Source organism: Garra rufa, chromosome 8 (assembly GCF_049309525.1).
Source record: "Garra rufa chromosome 8, GarRuf1.0, whole genome shotgun sequence".
Classification (NCBI taxonomy): Eukaryota; Metazoa; Chordata; class Actinopteri; order Cypriniformes; family Cyprinidae; genus Garra; species Garra rufa.
The window spans coordinates 50,715,900-50,734,604 of record NC_133368.1 but is presented as its reverse complement, the minus strand read 5'-3'; the positions used below and the strand labels follow the sequence as shown (position 1 = coordinate 50,734,604).

The 18,705-nt window shown below is 35.8% G+C and overlaps 1 protein-coding gene across 2 annotated transcripts in view; it reads right to left on the bottom strand.

Annotated features, from left to right (window-relative positions):
• The window catches only part of LOC141340483 (neuroligin-4, X-linked-like), a 226,998-nt gene that overhangs the window by 163,812 nt on the left and 44,481 nt on the right, over positions 1 to 18,705 (bottom strand). The gene's annotated exons all lie outside the window — the stretch shown is intronic.

Below are 18,705 nucleotides of genomic sequence, written 5' to 3'. Positions count from 1 at the left end.
GCATGTTTCTAGCATAATTACCATTTTGCTAGAATGTTTTTAATGTTTCTAACATGATTAACAAGTTTCTATCATGTTTCTAGCATGATTAGCAAGTTACTAGTATGTTGCTAGCATGATTAACATGTTTCTAGCATGATTAGCAAGTTTTTAGCATTTTCCTAACACAATTGGCAAGTTGTTAGCAAGTTGTTAGCATGTTTCTAGCATATTAGCATGATTAGCAAGTTGCTAGCATGCTTACCATTTTGCTAGCATGTTTTAACATGTTTCTAACATGATTAGCGAGTTGTTAGCATGATTAGCCAGTTGCTAGCATGTTTCTAAATTTAAAATAAATGTTAAAAAAGGTAAAAACACGCAAAAAAAATAAAGTGGAAACATTAAATAAATGAATAAATATTAAATAAAAATATAAAATGTGATAAGTCCATAAATGCACAAAATTTAAAGTGAAAACAGAAAATATAAAACTCAAATGAAATGAACAAAAGCTATAATAGCATCTCATTGCTGCACTACAGTAAGACTGGTGCACCTGCAGCGTTAAATCAAACAGAAGAGGTTTAAAAGCACAAATCTGCTGTTGTTTTATCTCTGAGGTCTGTTTGCTGGTCAGTCGTATCAGGTTTCTGTGATTAGACGCACATGCTTTTCATTTTCACATTAAAGCATTGGTGCTTGCATTCAGGAGCAAATCCGGCAGTGGAGTTCAAAATGCTTTTCTTAATTTTGCTTGATTTATTTCTTCCTGTAGTTTAGCTGAACTGGTTTTGAGAGGCTTGAGGAGTTTCCAGGAGCTGAAGAACGGTGAGGTCGAAGATGTTAGTTCATGTTCACATCAATCATGTGATTAGTTGCGATGATGGTTTTTGTCTGAAGATCATAATTCAAGCGTCTGAACGTTTTGCTGCTTCTTAAATCAAAGCCACCAGCAGATGCTTCCAATCACTGACTGATGTTCCTGTCTTTTTATCTCTAGAAACACAAATATATCAATAACAATAGTTTACTTCTTGAGCTTGACATTTACGAAGTTGTTGAAGTTTATCCTGCATTCATCAGTTCTTCTTCTCTGTTTATTGTTGTTTCTCAGAATTTAGTTTGATATTTTTAGTGCACCTTTAATCTCCCTTTCTTTGATTTTTTTCATGTTCATCTGTTTGTGGCACTCATGTGGTTGACTTTTAAAATTAACTTCATATAAATATACAGTAAGACTGTTTCATGAAAGAAATATTTGCAATAACAGGCGGATTAATGTTACTGGATCAGTGCTATTTTGGTATCACTGAGGTTTTATATCTATTCTGTTTTTGTTTTAATTTTAGTTAAAGTCTCAGGTTTTGTGTGTGGTTTTGTCATATGTATGTATTCCTTAAGTTGGCTTTAGAAAGCCAACCTACTGAAATGCTATTTAAATTTCTTCTTCTGAGACTAATATTTCTGACTGCTGCTCCTCCTCGAGCTTTAACTCTCCAAACTCCAAACTCAGCCCAGATCTTCAGACTGATCCGACTTACGCTTTTCCTAAAAATGACGATTAAAACGATTAAAAAATCCCATAGACTTACATTGAGGGAATGTTCAAATGATCAACTCTATTCAAACTCACACTGAGAACACTCCCACAATCCCTTGAGACTCAATCAAACTCACCTTCTATCAACTAGATTTAGAATACATTCAAACTCATTCAAGCTAACTGCTAATTATGCTAACAACATGCTAGTAACTTGTTAATCATGCTAGAAACCTGCTATAAACATGCTAGCAACTTGGTAAACATGCTAGAAATATGCCAACAACATTGGTAATCACGTTACAGTCATGCTAACAACATGCTAATCATCTTAGACACATACTAGCAACTTGCTAATCATGTTAGAAACATGCAAATCAGGTTAGAAACAGGCTAGCAACTTGCTAATCATGTTAGAAACATGCTAATCATGTTAGAAAACATGCTAATCAGGTTAGAAACAGGTTAGCAACTTGCTAATCATGTTAGAAACATGTTAGCAACATGCTAACCATGTTAGTAACATGCTAATCAGGTTAGAAACAGGCTAGCAACTTGCTAATCATGTTAGAAACATGTTAATCATGTTAGAAAACATGCTAATCAGGTTAGAAACAGGCTAGCAACATGCTAATCATGTTAGAAACATGATAGCAACATGCTAATCATGTTAGTAACATGCTAATCAGGTTAGAAACAGGCTAGCAACTTGCTAATCATGTTAGAAACAGGCTAGCAACTTGGCAATCACGTTAGAAACATGTTAATCAGTTTAGAAACAGGCTAATCAGGTTAGAAACAGGCTAGCAACTTGGCAATCATGTTAGAAACGTGTTAATCATGTTAGAAAACATGCTAATCAGGTTAGAAACAGGCTAGCAACTTGCTAATCATGTTAGAAACATGCTTGCAACATGCTAATCATGTTAGCAACTTGCTAATCATGTTAGAAATAGGCTAGCAAATTTTGGCAATCATGTTAGAAAACATGCTAATCAGGTTAGAAATAGGCTAGCAACTTGCTAATCATGTTAGAAACATGCAAATCAGGTTAGAAACAGGCTAGCAACTTGCTAATCATGTTAGAAACATGCTAGCAACATGCTAATCATGTTAGCAACTTGCTAATCATGTTAGAAATAGGCTAGCAATTGGCAATCATGTTAGAAACATGTTAATCATGTTAGAAAACATGCTAATCAGGTTAGAAACAGGCTAGCAACTTGCTAATCATATTAGAAACATGCTAGCAACATGCTAATAATGTTAGAAACAGGCTAGCAACTTGCTTATCATGTTAGAAACAGGCTAGCAACTTGGCAATCATGTTAGAAACATGTTAATCATGTTAGAAAACATGCTAATCAGGTTAGAAACAGGCTAGCAACTTGCTAATCATGTTAGAAACAGGCTAGCAACATGCTAATCATGTTAGAAACATGTTAATCATGTTAGAAAACATGCTAATCAGGTTAGAAACATGCTAGCAACTTGTTAATCATGTGAGGAAACATGCTAACAACTTGTTAATCATGCTAATAACATGTTAGCAACATACCAATAGCTTGCTAATCATGCTAGAAACATGTAGTACACAGTATACAGTATTAACAATAAGCCTGACAATGAAACAGATGGAATTGACTCTTAAAAACAATTAAACAAATGCAACAACAGCTCGTCACACATTCATCTGGAACTTTCGTTAATGTTTCTAAACGTGGAAATAACAATTAATAACAGTTTTTTCCTGAGCTTGTTCAAATGTAAGATTTTCTTGAGATGAAAAATATATGAAAATTAAGTGAGTTTTTGCTTAAAAACTTGAAATCTGTGCCAATGAGGTTTTTGAATTCGATTTATTTTTCTGGTGTCCATTGTCAAATATGTTTTCGTTTAATTTTCACTCGTATGAATGTTTACATATTTGTACTGGACAACAAGACAAAAATACTGAGGAAGAACATTTCTTGCAGTGTTTTATTTCTGCTTTGTTTATTTATTGTTTTCATAATTTAGTAAAACATTGATGTTTCGGTCGTTGCTGTTGTTTCTCCTGCTGAAAGTAAGTTAGTTTTCAACACAGGACTAATAAAACCTGCTCTGATTACAGGTTCAGACACACAGATAGTTCATGTTTGAGTTTGATGAGGGGGTTTAGATCTGCATTTACTATTTTATGATCCATGATTAAAATACCACTGCTTTTAAACAACCATGAATTATCATGTTTTCTGTCTTGTTTCTCTGAGTTGTTTCTCTAATTTTTCTTGAAGGTGACTTACAGAAGACATTCCTTACATAAGACAGAGACACACTGTCTGCACTGCTGCATGAAGTTCTTTTGTTCATCATCTTTTGTTTTCTCCAGAAGAAAGTCAGTGCTACAGGTTTGGAAGCTTTAGTTCAACCAGAGCTTTAATGGTCTGACAGCTGGTTCAACGCTGGAACACTCGAGTCCTAAAACTCCTCCTGATGACTGGACTGTTGATTTAGTCTCCTTCTGTTCTGAGTTTGTCAAAACCATCCAGAGGTCAAATGTTAAGGGTCAACAGCGAAGGGGTCGAGGAGCCAAAGTGTCCTCTAGAATTTGTTGCCAGAAACACAGTCAAAGCTGAGAACAGAGAGAACTTGAATTTGGTAGCAACTTGCTAATCATGCTAGAAACAGGCTAGCAACTTGCTAATCATGCTAGAAACAGGCTAGCAACTTGCTAATCATGCTAGAAACAGGCTAGCAACTTGTTAGCAACATACCAACAGCTTGTTAATCATGCTACAGTTTTCATGCTCAAGTTAGAAACATGTTACCAACTTGCTAATCATGTTACAAACATGCTAGAAACATGCCTATAACAACAGCTTGCTAATCATGAAACATGCTAGCAACTTGCTAATCATGATAGAAACATGTTAATCATGCTGGAAACATGCTAGCATTTTGTTAATCATGCTAATAATATGTTAGCAACATAAGAACAGCTTGTTAATCATGAAACATGTTAACAACTTGCTAATAATGCTAGAAACATGTTAGTAACTTCCTAATCATGTTAAAAACATGCTAATGACATGCTAGTAACTTGCTAATAATGTTAGAAACATGCTAGCAACTTGTTAATCATAATAGAAAAATGCTAGCAACTTGTTAGTCAAGTTAGAAACATGTTAGAAATATGCTAACAACTTGTTAATCATGTTGGAAACATGTTAGTAACTTGCTAATCATGTTAGAAACATGCTAATAACATGTTAGCAATATAACAGCTTGCTAATCACGTTCGAAACATGCTAATGACATGTCAGTAACTTGCTAATCATGTTAGAAACATGCTAATAACATGTTAACAATATAACAACAGCTTGCTAATCACTTTCGAAACATGCTAATGACATGTTAGTAAATTGCTAATCATGTTAGTAACTTGCTAATCATGTTAGAAACATGCTAGCAACTTGTTAATCATGCTAGAAACATTCTGTAAACACTTTTAACAACTTGCTAATAATGTTAGAAACATGCTAGTCATGCTAAAACATGCTAGCAACTTGTTAATCATGATAAAAAATGCTAGCAACTTGTTAGTCAAGCTACAAACATGTTAGAAATATGCTATTAACATGTCAGCAATAAAATAACAGCTTGCTAATCATGAAACATGCTAGCAACTTGCTAATCATGATAGAAACATGTTATCAACATGCTAGCAACATGTTAATAATGCTGGAAACATGCTAGCATTTTGTTAATCATGCTAATAATATGTTAGCAACATAAGAACAGCTTGTTAATCATGAAACATGCTAGCAACTTGCTAATCATGATAGAAACATGTTAGCAACATGCTAGCAACATGTTAATCATGCTGGAAACATGCTAGCATTTTGTTAATCATGCTAATAATATGTTAGCAACATAAGAACAGCTTCGCTAATCATGAAACATGTTAACAACTTGCTAATAATGCTAGAAACATGTTAGTAACTTCCTAATCATGCTAGAAACATTCTGTAAACACTTTTAACAACTTGCTAATAATGTTAGAAACATGCTAGTCATGCTAAAACATGCTAGCAACTTGTTAATCATGATAAAAAAAATGCTAGCAACTTGTTAGTCAAGCTACAAACATGTTAGAAATATGCTAATAACATGTCAGCAATAAAACAACAGCTTGCTAATCATGAAACATGCTAGCAACTTGCTAATCATGATAGAAACATGTTATCAACATGCTAACAACATGTTAATCATGTTGGAAACATGCTAGCATTTTGTTAAGCATGCTACCCAGATAGCAAGAACGTTTGGGCCAAATGTGGCTGAAAGCTGTCACGTTTGGCCTAGGTATGGCATGGCTGAGCACATATGGGCCAAACTTGTACCATATATGTTTTGCCATGGCTTTAGAATTGGAGGGAATTTTCATTTGGGTGACTTTTTGTATTAAGGTATATGGCCCATATGACAGTACACAGACAAGAGCCATATTTGGCTAGGCTATGGCACATCCTGAAATATGTTAACTTATGGTTAACATTTGGCTTTTACTTGGAAAAACACACATAACCTGCTATAGTCATGTGTGGCTGGTTTGAGGCAGTCCAAATGTCAGCCCATTCATTCATTCTTCCTGTATTCCTATTGGTGGATTACTGAAAATTTGAAAATATATGTCCGTTATTTCCCGCTCTGCTCCTGAATCTACAGCAGCCTTTGCCCAGACACACTCTTATTCAGGTAAGTGCAGTTTTGGTGTTTTAAATGTTTTCTAGGGAAGTAATGGTATGCTTATTCGTACAGAAAAAAATTGTGTGCTTAGGTATGTGTACCGAACAAACACAGTTTCGTTTTGACCACGATCATGTGCTGAATTCATATGCATGAATAAAACGTCACTATACATACCTGCTGTCCAGAAATCATGATAAGATTTGGGTTTTGTTATTTTCGATAAGTCTCATCTTTAAAATTATGTCTATTATATCAGAAAATTTAAACGATAAATGCCTTTTTGACGCTCTTTGATGTTACGTGACAGACCGCTGTAAGTAATGTTACAAGCGGAGAGCGCATGAATGCGATCATCCTTTCTCCTTTCTACTAGTTATAACGTGATTTAAAAACTAACAAATCTTTCGTCTCACGTAATCTCAATTAGTTTGAATACCGTCGAAAAATGCTAATAAAACAGGATTACCTTTACCACCAGCGAGCACTCATGTCATGGCTTGTTTTAATATTCAAATATCTAATACTAATTATGATATGCTAATAATCTTTTTTCTCTCCTTTTTCCTGACAGATTGTGAAAGAAAGGCTGGTGAGACTTACTAAAAGTATCCATTATTGTACATTTATTTACTCATTTGACATTTACACCACATTTTATGTTCTGTATTGTACTTCTGTTATTAAAATTGTATTATATTAAAAATGTCTGTGAATCAATTTTGTGTTTAATACGTGTTTAAGATTTACTGTGTAATTGGTATTTTAAATAAATAATAGGTGTGGCATAAATATGGTTAAATTATGGCTTTTGATCTATCAGCCACATGTGGTCCACATAGGGGCCATTGCCCTTTACAGAACTCAGCCATATAAGAATACCACATAAGATCCATATATCAGCCACATCTGTTTTCATGATTTGGCTCATTTTAGGTTGGGTTATGGCACTGTTTTGGTTCGGTTCTGGGTAAAAAGATGTGGACCAGTTTTGGGCCGGGGAACCTAAACTTATCTGGGCCACACTTTAGCTGTTGGTATGGGCCAGATCCGGCCCAGAGGAAATTTGCTGACTGGGTAATAATATGTTAGCAACATAAGAACAGCTTGCTAATCATGAAACATGTTAACAACTTGCTAATAATGCTAGAAACATGTTAGTAACTTCCTAATCATGTTAAAAACATGCTAATGACATGTTAGTAACTTGCTAATCATGATAGAAAAATGCTAGCAACTTGTTAGTCAAGTTAGAAACATGTTAGCAATATAACAACAGCTTGCTAATCACGTTCGAAACATGCTAATGACATGTTAGTAACTTGCTAATCATGTTAGAAACATGCTAATAACATGTTAACAATATAACAACAGCTTGCTAATCACTTTCGAAACATGCTAATGACAGGTTAGTAACTTGCTAGTCATGTTAGAAACATGCTAGCAACTTGTTAATCGTGCTAGAAACATCCTGTAAACATGTTAACAACTTGTTAACAATGCTAGAAACATGTTAGTAACTTCCTAATCATGTTAAAAACATGCTAATGACATGCTAGTAACTTGCTAATAATGTTAGAAACATGCTAGCAACTTGTTAATCATAATAGAAAAATGCTAGCAACTTGTTAGTCAAGCTAGAAACATGTTAGAAATATGCTAACAACTTGCTAATCATGTTAGAAACATGCTAATAACATGTTAGCAATATAACAACAGCTTGCTAATCACGTTCGAAACATGCTAATGACATGTTAGTAACTTGCTAATCATGTTAGAAACATGCTAATAACATGTTAGCAATATAACAACAGCTTGCTAATCATGTTCGAAACATGCTAATGACATGTTAGTAATTGCTAATCATGTTAGTAACTTGCTAATCATGTTAGAAACATGCTAGCAACTTGTTAATCATGCTAGAAACATTCTGTAAACACTTTTAACAACTTGCTAATAATGTTAGAAACATGCTAGTCATGGTAAAACATGCTAGCAACTTGTTAATCATGATAAAAAAATGCTAGCAACTTGTTAGTCAAGCTAGAAACATGTTAGAAATATGCTAGCAACTTGCTAATCATGCTAGAAACAAGCTAACAACTTGTTAACCATGCTGGAAGCATGTTAGCAACTTGCTAATCATGTTACAAACATGTTACAAACATGCTAATAACATGTCAGCAATAAAACAACAGCTTGCTAATCATGAAACATGCTAGCAACATGTTAATCATGCTAGAAACATGCTAGCATTTTGTTAATCATGCTAATAATATGTTAGCGACATAAGAACAGCTTGTTAATCATGAAACATGCTAGCAACTTGTTAATCATGATAGAAACATCCTGTAAACATGTTAACAACTTGTTAACAATGCTAGAAACATGTTAGTAACTTCCTAATCATGTTAAAAACATGCTAATGACATGTTAATAAATTGCTAGCATCATTGCTAGCCATTCCTAGTGTGTCAAGCTGGATTATAAACATCTGTGGAACAAGGTTACTTGCTCTAGTTCACTCGCATGCCACCTCGCTTCAGAGGTATTGTTTACACTTCGGTACAGAACAACGCATGTTCTTCGGTCGGAAGTACATGCACACTGCTTGTAGGGTGCCGTGGAAACGGTCCCTTTAGCGAACAGTGAGTCAGGCTGTTTAAGGCCGTTACTTCCTCGTTCCCAAGAAAGACGGTGGACTCAACAGACATCTGAACCAGGCCCTCATGTGACGGCTTTTCAGAATGTTAACTTAAAACAGATCCTCGCGCAAAAAATGCCCAGGGACTGCTTTCTGTCTGTGGATATGAAAAGACGCGTACTTTCACATACAAATAGCATCCCGTCACAGACCGTTCTTGAGGTTTGCTTTGAGGGAGTGGCTTACCAGTATACACTCCTTCCTTGTTGACTGTCCCTGGCCCCTCGCACATTTACAAAATGTGTAGACGCGGCTCTTTCCCCTCTGGGACAGATGGGAATCCGCGTTCTGAACTACCTCGATGACTGGCTACTGCTAGCCGACTCAGAACGTCAACTGATCGCTCACAGGTCGTTACTGCTCAACCACCTGAAGCGTTAGGGTTGAAAATCAACATGTCCTAGAATTGTTTGACTCCCAGACAACAAATTTCCTTTCTGGGTACAGTCATAGACTCGATTCAGATGCGAGCTTGGATTACATCGGAATGCTCCCAAACTATTCAGCGAGCGGCAATGTCTTTCAAGTTGGGAACGTCACGTCCCCTGAAAGCATCTCAGAGGATCATCGGCCTTATGGCCGCTGTGTCCTCTGTGATTCCTCTGGGCCTGTTGTGGATGCGACCCCTACAGTATTGGCTAAAAGCTTACGTTCCGTCCCACGCCTGGCGCCTAGGCCGTGCTTACATCAAGGTAAGCCACCGCTGTCTCAAGCTGTGGCTCCTTGGACATCTACTCGCCTGTATATGTCAGGCATTCAGTTGGGAATGACCTCCAGGAGGAAGGTGGTCACGACAGACGCTTCCAGCTGGGGCACTCTGTACGAAGGCGACCCAGCGTTCGGCTCCTGGTCAATCCACGAGCAACGCTTACACATTAACTGTCTCGAAATGATGGCAGTGTGTCTGGCCTTAGAAACCTTCCTCCCAGCCCTAAAAGGACATCATGTCTTAGTGCAGTCAGTCAGCATGTCGGCAGTAGCCTACATCAACCGCCAGGGCGGCCTCAGGTCTTGTTCCATTTACAGGTTGACGCAACGTCTCCTGTTATGGGCACAGAAAAAACTCCTCTCACTACGAGCGGTTCACGTGCCGGGCAGATTGAACCAAGGAGCGGACATGTTGTCGAGGAACAACATGGCTCTGGGTGAATGGAGGCTGCACCCTCTATCGGTTCAGAGAAAATGGTCAGTTTTCGGGCAGGGCAGAGGTCGACCTCTTCGCCTCCGAAGACAACTATCACTGCCCAATTTATCATTCTCAAACTGTTGTCTATCATTCTCCTGAAGCTGGCCGTACGATTGGCAGAAACGACTTGGTCGTTTAGTTTCTTAGAGGCGCTCGACGGTTGAACCCTCCTCGCCCTAAAACTGTGCCTATATGGGACTTGTCTATAGTCCTAAGAGCTCTCAAAGGGGCGCCCTTTGAGCCACTCGCATCGATCGGCTTGAGGGCCTTGACGTTGAAAACTGCTCTATTTTTGGCCCTGGCATCGCTCAAAAGAGTGAGTGACTTGCAAGCCCTGTCTGTCAGCGCTGCATGTCTCGAATTTGGGCCTAATGACTGCAAGGTCATCCTTCAGCCACGCAGTGGCTATGTACTGAAGTGCACTCAACGTCGTTTGGAGCCCAGGTCATTTCCCTTCTGGCCCTCCTTACAGCAGATGGCGAACAGGGGCCCAACCTGCTGTGTCCTATCAGGACACTCAGAGTCTGTGTTGAGCGTTCTGCGTCTTTCAGACAATCAGAACAGCTCTTTGTATGCTTTGGAGGTCGCACTAAAGGGCTGCCAGTTACAAAGCAAAGATTGTCACGGTGGATTGTTGACGCTATAGCCTTGGCTTATGCCTCGGCTGACCTACAGTGCCCTGTCGGGGTGAAGGCCACTCCAGCAGAGGCGTGGTCTAGCGGAGTTTCCATTGGGGAGATCTGTGCGGCCACCGGTTGGTCGTCGCTGTCTACCTTTAAAGTGCCCCTATTATGCCTTTTCAAATATGATATTTCATGTAGTGTGTCATGTAGCTGTATGTGAACATAAACTATCTGCAAAGTTGTGACGCCGACAGTGCACGATAAATGAAGTTTTTGTCTATCAAAAAAAAAGAGTCGGCGCACATTCGCCTAAACGAGTCGTCAGCAATTCGAATCCTTTTCTGTTACGGCCACACGTCACGAACTAACACATTTGCATAATGTCCGGCCACGTTCTATGTCGCGAACAACTTGCCTGCCCACAAACAGTACAATTTTCACATCATGTCAAGAAGACGCTGTATCCTGCGCTGTGAGAGTAAATTTGTTTTATATGCCTTTCCGAAAGATGAATCTACAAAGAATGAGTGGTTAACATTCATTTTTTCAACAACACCTCAGCAGTACAATTCCAATCTTGTGTTGTGTTCGCGTCATTTTACTGATGACTGCTTTTCCAATCTTGGGGAGTAACGTTACAACGCGGGATTCACCAAACGCTTGGTTTTAAAAAATGGATCAGTGCCCAGTTTATTTGGACCGGCTTGCTCCTCTGAACTTCTACCTGTAAGTATGATTAATAATTGATGATTGTATTTTCTAGCGATCGTTCAAAATACGTCTTTGTGTACTTTATGGTGTGTAACAACCCCGCACATGTCTTGGTAACCGGCTAACTTGCGTTTCTGTAGTTCTGTTGTTCAGCTGTGAGTGCAATGTAGTCTAAAAATCGTGATTGATGCAGCTTGACTGTCTGTCTGCCTTATTAGTTTAAGTAATGATAATGATAAACGATGGCTTAACGCAGTGTTATGCATTATACAATGTTGAAGTTCACAACGTAGAGGTGTGCCCGGTTCGCTTACAAAAGCAAATTGCAAGCACTTTCCACAGTTAACATATGACACTTACCACTGAGAAACGTCCTGCTCCAGTCGTGCTTGCAAAACAGTTTCTTGTCGATGTGCCACTTCAACCGTTATCGTCAGACTCCGGCTCGAATTGATAGGGTAAAATCGAGCCCATCTTTTTTATGTATTGACAGGTCTCCACAGCTGTCATTCAGTTATGCCAATGGGCGTTTTGTTTTGCACTGAAGTGGTAGACCGCAGGACTGCACCATCTGACCAATCACAGCAGTGAGGGCTCACGGAAAGGAGGGGTTTAGAGAGACTGATTCTTCGAACTGCTTCACACGAGTCGTTTACGAATCATTTAGAAACGGGGTAAAATTAAATCTATTTTTGGAGAAAACGAGTTAGTTCTCTCTCACCTCCTTAACTAGTGGGTGGAGTTATTTAAAAAAAAACAGACCTCAGGTTAACCTTGGGTCTCTTATTAGCTCAGGTCTTTTTGGGCCCTCAAGAAGTGTCCTTAGACTGAGCCACTGAGCAGGCTAGTTCTGTTCTTGCTTTTAGCACGGCGTGACTGGATACGTTCCCCATAAGCAGTCGTCAAAAATGACGACGCAACGAGAGTTACCTTTCGAAGGGGAACGCTCCGGTTACTCACATAACCTCGGTTCCCTGAGATAAGGGAACGAGCGTTGCGTAAGCTGCCGTGCTAAAGTTGCACGCGAGTCGATGGCTGTCGCTTCAGTCGTTTGATTCTGATGAAATGGCGCCTTTCGCCGACCTATAGAGCAGTCGGCTCCGCCCTTCTTGGCGGGCTAAAGCGCCATTGGTTTGTGCAACTTCACCAACGTTAACAAATCAGGCTTCAGTATCGGAGTAAACAGGAGTTTCCCCATAAGCAGTCGTCAAAAATGACTATGACTATGAATATTAATATTTCGCAATTTTAGTGCATTTTCAATCAAATAAATGCAGCCGTGGTGAACAGAAGAGACTTCTTTAAAAAAAAAAAAAAAAAAAAGACTTGGCTTGTACTGGCTGACGTTTCTCTTATGGTTATGCAATTAGTTGCAGGTTAGTTTCAATTGACTTTAAACACAGGTTTGTGCTTCTAGAGGATGTATCTCATAAAAGGACTCTGAATGTTGGCTCTGGTGATCGGCTTCATCAAGAGTTCAGCGGTATGGAAGTGATATTGTGTTTGATTGAATTACACATCAGCTTTGGTTTTGTCTGGGTTGTAAATTCTTTTGAAATGGAGAGCAAAGCAGATGTTCATCGATGTCATGGAAAATATTGCAGTAAACATTGTGCAGATTTTAATTTCGGGGAAGCTCCAGCGCGCGTCTCGCTTTCAGCACCAAACCAAACCAGGAAACACCATCTGCTCACTTTTGGACGATCTTTCATTCTGCAGATCATCAATGCTAGATTACTAAATTAACTCCATTGGATGCCTTTATATAATGCATTAATGCCTTTATAATATATTATATTCTACATTGTAATGCATTATATCTTTTCATAAATAATATAACCAAAGTTAAAATACATTATGCATGTTTGCAGATTTCTTTTTGCATCTAAAAGTAGTTGTTTGTCATGTTTCAATGCATTTTACTTTCTAAATCTGTAACAATGAATAGATAAGTGTTATAATGCATTACAAATGTGGTTACAATTAATCATGAAATCATATAAATGGATTAGAAAGTGCATTACAAGGTTTTTTTAGAATTCTGAATTTACATAATTTTTTTTTTAATTTTAAGTTTACTTCTTACATTTAATAATTCTAAGTTTACATCTTGCAATTCATTTTTTTAGAATTTTGAGTTTACATCTTGCAATTGTATGTTTCTTTGTTTTTTGTAATAATAGTTCTGTCTTGTCCTATATATATATATATATATATATATATATATATATATATATATATTAGAATTTTGAGTTTACAGAATCTTACATTTAAGAATTCTAAGTTTACATCTTGCAATTATTATTTTTTTAATTTTAAGTTTACATCTTGTAATTATTTTTTTTTTTTTAATAATAATTCTATTTACATCTTGTCCTCTATTTTTTTTTCAGAATTCTGAGTCTACATTTTTTTAGAATTTTGAGTTTACTTCTTACAATTCATTTTTTTCTTTTTAAAATTCTAAGTTTACATCTTGTAATTATTTGTTGTTTTTTTTAATAATAATTCTGTTTACATCTTGTCTATTTTTTTATATATATAAATATATAAATATATATAAATATATATATTTTTATATATATATTGTAATTATTTGTTGTTTTTTTAATAATAATTCTGTTTACATCTTGTCTATTTTTTTATATATATAAATATATATATATATATATAAATATATATATTTTTTATATATTTTTTATATATATATATATATATATTAGAATTTTGAGTTTACAGAATCTTACATTTAAGAATTCTAAGTTTACATCTTGCAATTATTATTTTTTTAATTTTAAGTTTACATCTTGTAATTATTTGTTGTTGTTTTTTATAATAATTCTATTTACATCTTGTCCTCTATTTTTTTTTTCAGAATTCTGAGTCTACATTTTTTTAGAATTTTGAGTTTACTTCTTACAATTCATTTTTTTCTTTTTAAAATTCTAAGTTTACATCTTGCTTTTTAATTTTGCTTTTATTATTTTTTTTTTTCCCATCTTGCAATTGTTTGTTTGTTTTTTGTAATAATAATTCTGTTTACATCTTGTCCTATATATCTTTTTTAGAATTTTAAGTTTGTCCTCTAGTTTTTTTAAATTCTGAGTTAACATCTTGCTTTTTTTAGAATTTTAAGTTCATTACATTTAAAAATTCTAAGTTTACATCTTGCAATTTTTTTTTTTTAATTTTGAGTTTCCATCTTGAAATTCTTTGTTTGTTTATTTAATAATAATTCTGTTTATATCTTGTCCTCTGTTTTCTAGAAGTCTGAGTTTACATCATTTTTTTATTTTGAGTTTACTTGTTACGTTTAAGAATTCTAAGTTTACATCTTGCAATTCATTTTTTAATAGTTAATTTAAACTAAAACCAAAAAACTAAAACAATTTTTTTTTTGCTTATTTTATTAACTTATTTTATTGTAGCTAGCTGCAAAGGAAATATTTTTCATTTTCATTTATAGACAAAATTAAAATGAAAAAAATGTGAAAATAAAAATGAATGAATGAACTTAATGAAAAAATAAAATTTATTTTTGAGTTGAATTGTGCTGCTGTTTCAGACACTGCAAAATACAATGTATGGGAAAAAAAAATGAATGCATATGAAATAAATGGGTTGTATTACTGTAGGCCTGAGCCGTTTTTAATCAGTTCATAGCTGTTATGAATTATTTGTTAGATCTGGCCAGCCAGATCAGAAAGATGAAAAATCATAATATTATCAGTAACTTTTGGACGTCAATGCCACTGAAATAGTTGCTGCACTTGAGTCTTTTTCCATCTTTCGTAGTTATTTTTCTCATTCACATCTTGTGTCTATCTCTCTGTCTGTACACTACAATATCAAAGACATTTTTCAGCTCCCCACAGATTTTAACGGGCAACCGTTTTATTGCAGAAGAAAACAGAAAACCCCAAAAGTCAAAAGGTTTAAAAATAGACTCTGCTCAGATGAATTCATCACAGAAGCACAGGACAAACGTTTAGTGTTTGTTTGTGAGTGTGCAGATGGACTCTCCAGCGTATTCGCCTCAGTAATGATAGATGATGAATTTCTGTCTCTAAATGACTCGACCCTCATCAACTCATAAAGGCCTGACAAACTCTTTGAAATTCATCAGATCTTTAAAAGATACTCAGAGTTTGGATTGAGGCGCTTGAGAAGTTCACTGAATTTCTGTGGTGTTTTCTCTAGAGTTTGCAGTCGTATCAACTATAATAAGATAAACCTGACATTAATGGCGTGTAAAGAGCAAACAAACTGCATTGTGGAACAGAGTTTGTGTTATTAAGGATGGAAATCAGAACTGCTTTGTTTGTACAGGTGCTTAACATAATTGAATTGGACTTTTTGACATTTAGGGCTTGGAAAAACCTTAAATAGCAATGTTCCTGAAGAGGTGCTTGAATTAGGTCTATTGAAAGTTGAATTATGGTTTAGTTTTTTAAGTATAAGCACAAAAAAACATCAGACTTTTTCACTTATTTGAGTTAATGTCATTAAACTAGAGAGCTAAGCCAGTAGTAGTGCTGACAGTGTCGTGTAAACATGACTGAAGACGCGAAAAGTGGAACAGATGAACCGAATCAATTGAGTGAGTCATTTACGCTGGAACCGCTACGATTGATTCAAACCCGTGACTTTGGTCATTCAGTTCAAGCGATTCGCTAGCAAAAACCAGATCATATTAAAAGAGCCGTTTGTTTTTGAACTTCGACTTTGTAATCATTTTTAAAAACACGTATCGGATTGCGTATCACAAATCATTTGATTCAGATCAGGACATAAAGCGGGTTCACAAATCATTTGAGTCAGATCCAATCTTTGCAGCGATTCGCGAATCATTTGCGTCAGATCGAATCTTTGCAGCGATTTGTGAATCATTTGCGTCAGATCGAATCTTTGCAGCGATTTGTGAATCATTTGCATCAGATCGGGTCTTCAAATCGCGAATCATTTGCGTCAGATCGAATCTTTGCAGCGATTTGCGAATCATTTGATTTAGATCGAATCTTTGCAGCGATTCGTGAATCATTTGCTTCAGATCGAATCTTTGCAGCAATTCGTGAATCATTTGCTTCAGATCGAATCTTTGCAGCGATTCGTGAATCATTTGCGTCAGATCGAATCTTTGCAGCGATTTGTGAATCATTTGCATCAGATCGGGTCTTCAAATCGCGAATCATTTGCGTCAGATCCAATCTTTGCAGCGATTTGCGAATCATTTGATTTAGATCGAATCTTTGCAGCGATTCGTGAATCATTTGCTTCAGATCGAGTCTTTGCAGCGAATCATTTGATTTAGATCGAATCTTTGCAGCGATTCGTGAATCATTTGCTTCAGATCGAATCTTTGCAGCGAATCATTTGATTTAGATCGAATCTTTGCAGCGATTCATGAATCATTTGCTTCAGATCGACTCTTTGCAGCGATTCAGAAATCATTTGCTTCAGATCGAATCTTTGCAGCGATTCGCAAATCATTTGATTTAGATCGAATCTTTGCAGCGATTCGCGAATCATTTGATGAAGATCGAATCTTTGCAGCGATTCGCGAATCATTTGCGTCAGATCGAATCTTTGCAGTGATTCGCGAATCATTTGCGTCAGATAGAATCTTTGCAGTGATTCGCGAATCATTTGCGTCAGATCGAAACTTTGCAGTGATTCGCGAATCATTTGCGTCAGATAGAATCTTTGCAGCGATTCGCGAATCATTTGATGAAGATCGAATCTTTGCAGCGATTCGCGAATCATTTGCGTCAGATCGAATCTTTGCAGTGATTCGCGAATCATTTGCGTCAGATCGAAACTTTGCAGCGATTTGTGAATCATTTGCGTCAGATCGAATCTTTGCAGCGATTCGCGAATCATTTGCGTCAGATCGGGTCTCAATCGCGAATTGCGAATCATTTGATTTGATTGGATCTTTGCAGCGGGTTCTTGAATCATTTCATGAATTGAATGATTCGTGATGTAAAATAAATGCTAGCGAATCATTATTCGCTATATATTATACTATATAATTATGACAAATACTGACATGACTTGTAATATAATTGTTTTTAAATGTTAAAGAGATAGTTTCTTTGGGTAGCCTGACCAGACTTTTCTGACTGTCTACAGATGAGGAGAACCGGAGGAGAAGAAGACCTCACCTGTCCACCTTCTGCTGTCCTCCACACATGAGATGAGATGAGATGAGATGAGATGAGATGAGATGAAAGAGCGAGCGATCCATCAACACTACAGCCATCCTCACCGCTGCATCACATCTGGAGACACTTACAGCTTTTAATCGACTTCAGGAGAGCAGACCTGAAGGTGAATGTAGTGCAAAAGCTCAATGTTCTTCTGAAAATCTTGTGGGACGCCTGAGATATCACTGTTGTCCTCTTAGAATTTGGAGTTTACCTCTTGCTTTTTCTTTTTTTTTTTTTTCTTTTTAGAATTTTAAGTTTACTTCTTACACTTAAAAATTCTAAGTTTGCATTTTGCTATATATTTTTTTTTAATTTTGAGTTTCTATCTTGCATTTCTTTGTTTGTTTGTATTTTTTTGTAATAAGTCTGTTTACATCTTGCCCTCTGTTTATTTTTTTAGAATTTTGAGTTTACATCTTGCACTTATTATTATTTTTTTATTTAGAATAAATAGTAGTTAACATTTACAATTTAATTTACAATTATTATTTTTTTAATTTTAAGTTTCCATCTTGTAATTCTTTGTTTTTTAAAATAATAATTATGTTTACATCTTGTCCGCAATTTTTTTTTTTTTTTTAGAATTCTGAGTTTACTTTTTTTTTTTTTTTTTTTTTTTTTAGAATTTTGAGTTTACTTCTTACATTTAAGAATTCTAAGTTCACATCTTACAATTATTATATTTTTTATTTAGAATTCTGAGTTTACATCTTGCTTTTTTTGAATATTAAGTTTATTTCATACATTTAAGAATTCTAAGTTTCTGTCTTGCAATTATTATTTTTTATTTTATTTTGAGTTTCCATCTTGTAATTCTTTGTTTTTTTTAATTGTTTTCTTAAATAATTCTGTTTACATCTTGCCCTCTATTGTTTTAGAATTCTGAGTTTACATCTTTTTTTTTATTTAGAATTTTGAGTTTAATTCTTAAATTTAAGAATTCTATGTTTACATCTTGCAATAATTTTTTATTTTATTTTGAGTGTTCATCTTGCAATTCTTTGTGTTTTTTAAAATAA